Source organism: Papaver somniferum, chromosome 4, assembly GCF_003573695.1.
Source record: "Papaver somniferum cultivar HN1 chromosome 4, ASM357369v1, whole genome shotgun sequence".
Classification (NCBI taxonomy): Eukaryota; Viridiplantae; Streptophyta; class Magnoliopsida; order Ranunculales; family Papaveraceae; genus Papaver; species Papaver somniferum.
The window spans coordinates 32,409,926-32,421,253 of record NC_039361.1 but is presented as its reverse complement, the minus strand read 5'-3'; the positions used below and the strand labels follow the sequence as shown (position 1 = coordinate 32,421,253).

Genomic DNA, 11,328 nt, shown 5'->3' with positions numbered 1-11,328 from the left:
CGAGCATTTCGTCCTTCTTGGTGATCTTTCCATGATATGTGCTTGGCGTTGCCTAACTATAATTATATAGTTCTGATAAAATTCCTTATACTAAACCCTGAATCGTTTGATTTAATATTCGTATTTATGACTCAGTATGAGTGTATTTCTACACCGATTCAAATATTAACAGTTTTGCTAGATCCCAGAAAATAACTATTCAAGGATTGAATTTTTTAAACAGAGATGAACTTTACTAAGATCTACGAAAATCTAGACACCAAATAGCAAACTTTTCCCAGTTTCTAGCGCCAAAACGTAGTTGTAGAAAATCCCACAGTTATACCCTTGTAATGATAATAACAAAAAACGTAAGTCATATTGATCAACTTAAACATTAATGATATTATTCACCACTTTGACACTTATACGATCTTTACAACTCTTAATAATGAATGTATATTGCTCTTACGATGGATTCAAACTAAGTTTTACACACTAACAATGGAGATATACAAAGATGTAAATTAAGTTCTAAGATGGAATACGTTTCTTCCTTTACTGAAAACTTTCTTAGCTTATCTCTCTCTCTATCATTTCTCAGTCCTTATATAGGCAAATTTAACAATATAAGACGATCGTAATTCACATGCAAGTTCATAGGTGACTGATTCTCTTTCAGTTTGTCTTATACGTCAGGCTTTTGGAAGCTGTCTATGTCTGTTGCATTGTTGCTTGGTTCTTCACGCTTCTTCTGATGGAGTTAGTGACCGCGTTGTCTTTATCTCATAACTATTATTCACACTCTTTTCTTATTACCGCGTGGCCACTCTTCGCCTTGTTTTTTAATCATCGTTATATCTTCGTGCTTAAGGATGTTTTGTCGAGAGTGAAATTGCGTATTTGTCTTGTGCAATATTTGTCCCCGTACATTCTTAATTAAAAGATTCAATCTTAAAAGTAAAACAATGATTTGCACATGGGTTGCGGCCTTACAGTTGTTGCTAGGGTCGATATGCACGAGAGATGGGACGCTAAAGTGTGACTCAGCTAGCTTACAGTTGTTGCTAGGATGCTATTTCTTTCATCAACAGTTTTTTAGGTTTTGCGATATCTTGCCTTTTGTTTCTTTGTCCCAACTTGTCAGTCGTAACTTTCTTCCTTCAGTGCTTGTTGGGAATTCATTTTTCCATGGATGGTGCAAGGTGATGTGTATATTGTCGGAATTTTCTTATGAACTGTAAGGCCAGAAGTTTCAGTCATGTCTAGGCCCTCTCTTTTGTCACCAGCAGGAAGTTCCCAATCAAAGTAGTACAAGAGATTGGCAAGAATGTATTCAACAACTGTGATGCCAAATGATATTCCTGGACACCCTCTTCTTCCGGACCCAAATGGAATATATTCCAATTCTCGGCCCTTAAATTCGATCGGGATGTTCATAAATCTCTCAGGGTGAAACTCATCTGGCTCGTCCCATAGTTTAGCATCTCTATGAATTTCCCACGCATTGATGTAAACTTTTATGCGGGGAGGAATATCGAAACCTGCTATTTGGGAACTCTTGGATGATTCTCTTAATAGTAAAGGTGTAGGCAAGTGCATTCTTTATGAGCTATATCATTTCCCATTCCATGGTTGTTGCGTTTGAATCAGTTCCACCCACAAACATATCATGTTAGTGACAGAGAAATTGGATTGAGTCAAATAATGTTAATAAAAATCCAAGGAAAACAAGAAGGGGAGTGAGAGGTCTAACCAGGATTATTGCTTTGATATTCTTTCAAGAGACATTTGGATTGTCCTTCTGAGAAAGGAGTAGAATATCCATCAAGTCTAGTTTATTAATATCCTCTCCTTGGCACTGTCCATCTTGGGATTCAGAATGACGAAGGAGATGCTCGTCAATGACTTGGTCAAAGAAAGCATCGAGTTCTTGGGACACCCTCTCAAGCTTACTAGATAATCCAGTAACATCGTCCATCCAACCATGAGATGGAAAATAATCACCAAAACTAAAAGCTCCGAGCAACGTCGCAATGTTTTTTTGACAGTTGACCAAATTTGTTTCCATGAATGCTTTCAAACTTAGCATCGAGAGCACACCTAGAAATGATGTTGGTTGATAGAGTTAGCAGTAATTTACTAATATTAATTACTACTTTTCCTCTTTCCCTTGTTGAACATAAATTCGATATGATCTGGATTACAGCGTCGACTTCTTCTTCTCTCATTTTCTTGAATGAGTGAACGCTCTGTACACTCAATAGCTCTTGAACGCATATCTTCCTCAGTTGCCTCCAATATTCACCGTAAGGTGGAAAAGCGATATCAGAACATCTGTATGGTAACGCAATTGCAGCGGTGGTAGAAGGTATATTTGCAAAGACAAGATCTTGGTTTTGCATTATTTCCATAACCATTTCCACGGATGAAACTACGAGAGTTGGCGATTGACACAAGTGTAATAACATCAATGGACCATATTTTTGTGAAAGATCTCAGAAGGATCGATGAGCTAATGCTCTTACTTGATGAAGGTTTCCAATCATCGGAAACCTTGGTGGAGAAGGTGGTAGTTTGTAAGCATTGGATCTTTTTGACAGTAAAAAACAACAGACTATTCAGATCAAGGACTATTGAGAGTATCTTGCCTTTGGCCGGGCGATTTTGACCAAAATTCAAGATTGGTTTTTCTTCGTCGTTCTCATTTTCGATCCAATTTTTCTCTCAAATCTCCGGTTCGTTTTGCTCAGATTTATGATTGATTTCAAGTATGATAGTCTCAAAATCAAATCCGCCTCTGTCTTCTTCTTCCCAGAGGATAGAGAAACCTGTTAGGGGAGATGTTTCTAGATCTAATTAATCATGTTAGTGACTCAGTTTGTGATTGTTTGATTCCTCCTGGTTTTGAAGAGTTTACTCTTAGTAAGCCCGTGTCTAAAGCTTGGGCTTCTACTCTCTTCCCGTAGAAACAAGAATTGAATCCTGAAGCTTCGATGAAATTTTTTTCTCCTCAAATGGTTGATGGTGAGAGGATTACTCCAGTATCTTCATCAGTGTTTAAAGAAGAGATTCGTAGATGTGAGGATTTGGTAGCAGGGGTTTTTGTTGGAAGAAGACTTTCTTATTATGTGGTTCGTAATGCTGCTCTCAAAGCCTGGAAACCTACATGTAACTTGCAGATAACCATTAATGGTGATAGTTTGTTCTTGTTTGAGTTTGATAATGAAGAGGACCGTGTTAAAGCACTTGAACATGGGTCAATTTATATTCTAAATCGTTTATTCATTATTCGACCTTGGTCTAAAACTATTGAAAAGGATATGGAAGAGTTGAGAACTATTCCTATATGGTTGAATTTAAGGAATGTTCCTCTTTATATGTGGAATGCTAAGGGGTTGAGTATGATAACTAGTAATGTGGGGATACCTATTATGATGGATAAACAAACTCTAAACAGAACTAGGATGAGCTATGCTAGAGTTTTGTTGAAATTGGTGCTGACTGTGATTTTCCTGCTATCATTCCTCTGGTGATTGATGGTGTTAGAGCACTGCTCGGTCGAACTAGCAAGCGTTGCTATCTCAAGCTTGTTTGTCAAGTTTAGTTTCCAAAACTATAAGTCTTGATTTCTAGTCTACTTATAGCTAAGTCTCGGACTAGGATAGTAAGTGTAGTTGAGCTCTAGACTCCACATCGTTCATCATGCAAAGACGAAGAACTACTTAAGGAACTGGTGGAACTTCATCGACAAAAAGGTATGTGGAGACTTGAACTTATCTATCACTCAAAAGTCTATCTATTCTATCTCCTATCTTGAGACAAAAGTCATATTGCTATATAGACTTCGATTATACACATCTGCTATTTCGAGCCGAGTTTATCTCGCTTATCTATTTCTCGAAATATGTGTTGGTAAGCTTTCTCTTTGGCTAAGTTCATCTTTACTCGTCACGAAAGTCATGTTGATTATTTCAATAACTTGAAAATTGTTTTGATGAAAAATAGTTTGTGAATAACAACTATATAACATCCTCTAAGAAAGTTTCAATGATTGAAATGAGAGTTTAGAACATGTAACCATCTTTGGATATAAACACATGTGTTCTCACATTTGTGTAAAAGTTCAAAACCGGGAACCCAAAGTATGCGTACCCGTACGTGTACTGGCGATTGTTGGAAATCCGGGTGAGTATGCGTACCCCTACACAAACTGGCGGAAAGTTCACGTCCGTGAATTTCTGCTGGAGTTTGAAAGTGAAAACAAACTCAATCCGGTTACTTAAGTACGCGTACCTATTCGCATACTTGGGTAGGTCACTTTCTAAAATTGTTTTATTCATGAACTAATACATTTATATAATAAGGAATGCAATCTTTGCAAACCGTGGCTATAATGTTCATGAATCGATTCGAGTGAATCAAAAACGATTTTGCTTCGATTGTGTCTTTTATACTTCTATGAGATCTAATCAATTGAACAACTCTCTAACTAGTTCATTTGAGTTATTTTAACTAGTTATGGTGAAGATGAATAAGGTTGATATGAAAGTGCTCATATGGCTAACCATTGGTTAACTATTGTTGAACCAACTAAGTGTACACGTTTAGGTACGGTTACTTAAACATAAATGAAGTTACATTTCATGTTTGTATAAAAGTTAAGTTCGATCTAACGGTTGAAAGATATTAGCTTGAATCTAATCAGGTTTTCATCTGACAGTGAATATTGAATACTTTGTTACCAAGGTAACTTAGATTGCAAAACCTGATTTGGAGACTATATAAAGGAGAACTCTAGCAACTGGGAAACCTAATCCCCACACCTCCTGTGTGATACTAGTTGTATAAGCTAGAGTCGATTCTCCTTTAACCTTAGGTTTCTCTGGAGACCCTGTAGGTTGACGACTTAAAGACTTCATTGGGATTGTGAAGCCAGACCCAACTATTTCTCTGTAGTTGTGTGATCTGATCTTGCTATTTCTATCGTGATTGAGTGCAATCGTAAGATTGGCTTGAGATTTATATCTCTGATAGGTAAGATAGACAAACACCTTCGTCTCATCGTTTGTGATTCCACAATATATTATTTCGCTAGTCGATTAAGATTATTGTGAGGTGATTGATATTTCTAGGCTGTTCTTCGGGAATACAAGTCTGGTATATCAATTGGTTCATGTTCACCTTGATTTATCAAAAGACGGAACAAAAATTGTAGGTATTTCTGTGGGAGACAGATTTATCTATTCCTGTAGACTTTTATGTGTGAGACAAATTTGTTTATTAAAGTCTTCGACTTTGGGTCGTAGCAACTCTTAATTGTGGGTGAGATCAGCTAAGGGAATCAAGTGCGTAGTATTTTGCTGGGATCAAAGACGTAAGGAGCGCAACTGTACCTTGAATCAGTATGAGATTGATTGGGTTCAACTACAGTCCAGACCGAAGTTAGTTTGTAGTAGGCAAGTGTCTGTAGCGGCTTAATACAGTGTGGTGTTCAATATGGACTAGATCCCGGGATTTTTCTGCATTTGCAGTTTCCTCGTTAACAAAACTTCTGGTGTCTGTGTTTTTTCTTTTCCGCATTATATTTTGGTATATAATTGAAATATCACAGGTTGTGTGTTGAATCGATCAATTGGTAAATACAACCTTTGGTTGTAGATTGAAATTGATTGATCCTTGAACATTGGTCTTTGGTACCGTTCAAGTTATCTCTCTTATATTCAATCGGGATCGCAAATTATTGTTTGTTTGATTGCGGATTGAATTAAGATATTGAGATATAACTCTTTGATATACTTTTCTTAAGATTGAGTATGACTATCTAGTTGATTCTCTTGGAAGTATATTAAAGTTAGTCCATACATATTGCTAAGCGAAATATTCGGTGTGGTTGTTAGACCCCCGCTTTTTCAGATGGTAAAGATAGAACTGAAGTGAAGTTGGAGTATACTTGGAAACCACCAAGATGTATGGATTGTAAAAGCTTTGGGCATTCACTTGTAAGATGTCCAAAGAAGGTAGTACACACTCCAAAGATAGTGGAGAAGTTGATTCCAAAGAAACCTGCTGTGACTGTTGATGCTGATGGATGGATCACTAATTCCACAAAAAGGAGTAGAGACACCAGGGATGATGCTTCTTGTTCTAATGAGGATGCAATGGTTGTTGAAGAAAATGTTCAATCTCAAACTTTTTTAATGGAGGAAGATTTAAGGAATGTAAATGTCAATTTGGATAGTCATGTTCTTACTGAAGTGCCTATTGTGCAGATGAATGGACCAAATGAGATGTTACTAAATAACAGTTTATTCTTTTGGATAAAATGAATGACATGACTCATGAAGAAGTGTCTGAGCATAATAAAGAAAATATGGGTGCTGCTAATTCTGGGTCTTTGGTGGTTCAAGTTGGTGAACCTAGTTCAATAGATCATTTTCCTAAGAAGGGATTTCTCAATAATGCTGTTAATTCAAATCTTCTTCCTAGAATTGCAGATCTCAAGAAGTATGCAAGAGGTACCTCTCCACTTTCTAAATCTAAATAATGCTTAAAGTAGGATGTTGGAATATTAGAGGTCTAAATGATCCTCTCAAACAGTTTGAAATAAAAAATTTGATTAGGAATAATGCCCTCTCTATGATTGGGATTCTAGAAACTCATGTTCAAGAAGAAAATAAAAGTAGGATTAGAAATAATATAAATCCTTTTTTGAGGTTTTTAGATAATGATGGTGTTAGTTCTAGTGGTAGAGTGTGGATTGGTTGGGATCCTTCTGTGATTCAAGTTTCCTTGATCCATTTGTCTACTCAAGCTATTTTTGTTGATGTTTCTTATAATTCTAAGTTCAATTTTATTGCCACCTTTGTGTATGGAGAAAATTATTATCTTTCAAGAGTTAGTCTTTGGGATTCTTCAAAGGCTTTTGCAAGTTTCAATAGTAAACCTTGGGTTGTTTTAGGAGATTTCAATTTTCTGCTTTATCCTAATGATAGGGTGGGAGGGGTTGAAGTGATGAATTATCAATATGCTGATTTTCAAAGTTGTACTGATGCTTCTCATTTGTTTGATTTACCTTTCACTGGTTGTTTTTATACTTGGTCCAATTGTCAACAGCATGGAGGTATTATAAGATCAAATATTGACAGGGTTTTAGTCAATATTGAGTGGATTCAGTATTTCCAAAATTCTTCTGCTGAGTTTCTTCTTCCAGGGATTTCTGATCATTCACCTATAGTGTTATATCTATTTTTGAAAAAAGAAGGCATGGACCTCCACCTTTTGGGTTCTACAATTTTCTTACTGAAGAGGAGGATTTCATGAATATTATTAGGAATGTGTGGAGGGAACCAGTTATGGGAAATCCAATGTATGTATTAGTGACTAAATTAAAGAGAGTTAAGAAGAGTATCAACTTGTGGAAGAAAGAAAGATTCAGGTCTATTTCTGCTCAAGTTATTCAAGCTAAGAGGTTTTAGATGCTACTCAAAAGTATGATTCTTCTTCGTTTTCTCTTGTTTAATTTGGATTTGATTTGATTTTTTTTGGTAAAATTCTAAGGTTTTCATAGCAAAATCAGATTTGATGTATAATTCTGTTATGGTTTTCATAGAAAAATCAGATTTGATTTATAATTCCAGGTTTGTTTATGATTACTTTGTGTTCTCGATTTTAATTTTCGGTTTTGTTTGGATTCGTAAATTGAATTTGGGATATCTTTTTTGGATTGGTTGAATTTAGGCGGAAATAATAATGAGGATTGTTCAGGAAGGAGCTTTTGAAGCAAAGATGTTGCTTCTGATGCTGCTGTTGTTGAATCTGTTGACCTGGATCTCAGTGCTTCAACTTCTAGTCTCCGTAGAAACACACTACTTGAGAAACTCAGTTGAGGAGGTTAGTCAATTAGTATTTCTCAAATAGATAATGGTAGTGTTCATTTTTGTCTGACTCAATCGGGTTCATTTGTTAATTAGGAGCTCAGTCTAGGTTTTGGATTAGTTATGTTATTTTACTCAATCTGACTCATTTGTTAATTGGAAGGCTAGTTTAGGTTTGATTAGTCATATTGTCTGACTCAAATATAGCACAATCAACATTATACTCAAATTAGTCATATATTTTAATTGGAAGGCTATTTCAGTGACCTGACCGAATAGGAGCAAGGTTTTGTATCAAAAACGGACATGAAAAATGTTTTCAAACCTTGTAGAGGAATTGCAGGGGCGGATGTATGCACAGGCTTCCCATGGCAATCAAACAAATTTTTTTTTGAAGGTAGTAGATAATAGCTTAGCCCAGCTACACATAGAGTCGAGCCAGGGTAGGAATTTCTGTCAAGCCAGGGTAGGAAATTCTGTAAAGCCAGGGTAAGAAATTATGCGACTATGCGTAAGATAAGTTTTTTTTTTTCAATTAATTCCACTGGAACTCAGTATATGTGGTAATGGTTTTGTGAGTGATGTTTTCTATTGAACGCACTCATAGTGTTTGATAAAATTACTCATCCAACTGATTTTTCTTTGATGTGTAATTTTTTTTAAGTGAATTGCTCATCTGAATTACAATTAAAATGGCTCTTTATGCCTAAAGTAGCATCATTGTTTTTTTTTTCTTTCTTCGTAGTGGTGTTTGAAAGATTATCAGTTGAGTGGATGTTACCGTTTTTGTTTTCTTTGTCTTAACTAGCTAGTAGATTTTGAAATTTATGTTTCTAAGGATGAAGTAGTGCAACATAGTGGGTCACTGAAGTTGCGTATGTCTAATTTTGGAGAGCTCTGCTTAGATGACGGACATTATATCATGAAAGTAAGATGTTTTTGTCGTTTGTGCTAAAGCCAATGCCAACAGGACTTCTAGTGCCCTCTTGGACAGACGATTACAACTTAAATTATGAGCTTAAATTATAATTGCAGTTATATCTCCTTTTCAACATTATCTAAAACTTCCATCCATGCTTATTTATGAATCATGTGGTGTATGATACAGTTGGAATCATCCGAGTGCTGATCAAGATCTGAAAAGTGGACACTGAACGTTTCTTCTGCGTTTTTCCTAGTCTTGGCACATGATAAAGTGAATTTAAAGGCTATTTGTCGATGGAGACAAGCTTAACATACGGATTCACGTGACCATAAATGTTGAAATGTTTAGCTTATGTCTACATATTTCCATATCTTGGTTAGTACATGAGTCGCCTAGTGGATTCTAATGTTTCTCAGCTGAATAACTATTAGTTTATGTTGTTGCAGACACATCGGCTGATATCTATTTGTTTATTACTTGTTATTTTAACAGGTCATTTCAGAATATTTCACAAGTTGATCCCGACAGTCTGGTGGCTTTGGGTGGTTCAAGTGCCGAAGGTGTGTTACTAGACATGATTAAGACTGCCTCAAGCATGATTGGCCAGATATCACCCGAAGAGCTTTAGAAGATGACCCAACTGGCTACCTCATTTCAAGGTAAAGTTCCATTTCCATATGTTACTTCATCTCAAGCCAAATCCAATGCCAACAAATACTTCCACCACCCTCTTAGATAGACACAAAAAAGTGATCTTTGCATTTCGAATTTTTAATAGAGAAAAAATGAAGACAGTGTAAGGTTTAGTAAGGAACTCATGTGTCTATTATTGCCCTTAGGACTTCCGATGTTCTTTTAGTGGCTAAATTTTGATTCCCATGGCATGCATCAGATAGCTGATGAGGTTTGTGATGTACTTTCAGGAGGCACAATTTAGAAGGGAAGGGGTTTTGATGCAATATGCCAGCTAAAGCTTGTGTATCCGATTTTCCTTGTTTACTTCATGGTGATGGTCGAGCTGCCAACAGCACGTTCATCGTTTTAAGTTTGCTTTTTGAGGAACTTCAGGAAAGAACCGGCTGCATGTGCATATGTTGATAAAGCAAATCCGCCAAATGATGTCGAATATGACTGCAAGATTGATGAATCATGAATGGAGTACTTGAAGATGTTTGAGGGTGTGGTGTGATTAAATGGCCAAAAGCTAACATAACTCCAGGAGCAGAGTGACCAAATTAGAGTGGATAGGTGATAGTAGATTGAATTCAGTTTTAGTGTTCAATATGTGATTTCGGGTAGCCAGAATTTATTTTTAAAATTGTACCTGAGATTCTACTTTTTTGAAAATTAATAAAAATGTTATTTTGATTGAACTGTTGTTTTAGGATTTATTTTTTAATCACCTCAAGATTCAGCTGAACCAAATATAAGTTTTAAATAAACCACATCTCAGAATTCAGATCTGAAACTGAATGAACATCAGATTACCAAAATCTGAATTAATAACCGCGACACTAAACGCCACCTTTATAATAGGCATCAACCGTTATTATATTTGACATACAATAACCGTGGTACTAAATAACAGTTTTTGTGTGTGACTTTAAACCACAAATATTATTCGTCATATTTAATAATGTTTTCTTTTCGTCATTTATAAAAAGTCACACCAAATAAATAACGGTTCGAATAACATATGAAAACCGTGATAAATCATGTTATATAACAGACTTCAATCGTCATTTATAGCCCCTTCTGGACTAGTGGCTGTAATTTTGAAAATATTAATATTCCCTGTTGTGTTAATCAAGATGATATCTCAGAGATGGTAAAGAATGTTACTAGAGAGGAAGTGGTTAATGCTTTAGCTTCTATTAGTTCAAATAAAGCTCCAGGGTCAGATGGGTTTTCTAGCCATTTTTCAAAGCTTGTTGGGATGTTGTGGGGGATGATTTTGTTGCATCTATTCAGAATTTTTTCTCTAAATCTAAAATGCTTAAAGAGGTAAATAGCATTTCATTACTCTTATTGCTAAGATTGAAAATCCCTCTTTAGTTTCTGATTTTAGACCCATATCCTGTTGTAATTTCATCTACAAGTGCATCACTAAAATTTTATTTTTAAGGATGAAGCATGTTCTTACTGGTTTAATCATCCCTAATCAATCTGAGTTTATCTCTGGGAGATCTATTTAAGATAATATTATGGTAGCTCATGAGATAGTTAGGAATTATCATAGAGCTAAGGGGACTCCTAGATGTACACTAAAAGTTGATTTGAAGAAAGCTTATGATACAGTGAGTTGAGAGGCTATTGTCTGGGTGCTGTAGAGAGTTGGATTTCTTTCAAAGTTTATCGACTGGAGATCTTTGTGCTTCTCTACTTCTCGTTTTTTTGTTATGGTTAATGGCTCCCCTTATGGGTTTTTTAGTGCCAAGAGAGATCTAAGGCAGGGATGTCCCTTTCACCTTATTTATTTGTCTTGGTTATGGAAATATTCAGTGCTTCTCTTCCATCAAGTGAATATTCAGAATTTTGGTTTCCATC

At 35.8% G+C, this 11,328-nt stretch overlaps 2 long non-coding RNA genes across 2 annotated transcripts; one reads left to right on the top strand and one right to left on the bottom strand.

The window, feature by feature from the left end:
* Positions 1-1,171: 1,171 nt before the first annotated feature.
* On the bottom strand, positions 1,172-3,446 carry LOC113275086. Its single transcript, XR_003323416.1, has 2 exons — positions 1,736-3,446; positions 1,172-1,591 (listed from the first exon to the last, which is right to left on the bottom strand). It is a non-coding gene; the product is annotated as an uncharacterized LOC113275086 (long non-coding RNA).
* Positions 3,447-9,099: 5,653 nt separating this feature from the next.
* On the top strand, positions 9,100-10,098 carry LOC113273706. The gene is made up of 3 exons (XR_003322562.1): positions 9,100-9,156; positions 9,274-9,440; positions 9,705-10,098. It is a non-coding gene; the product is annotated as an uncharacterized LOC113273706 (long non-coding RNA).
* The last annotated feature ends 1,230 nt before the right edge of the window (positions 10,099-11,328 follow it).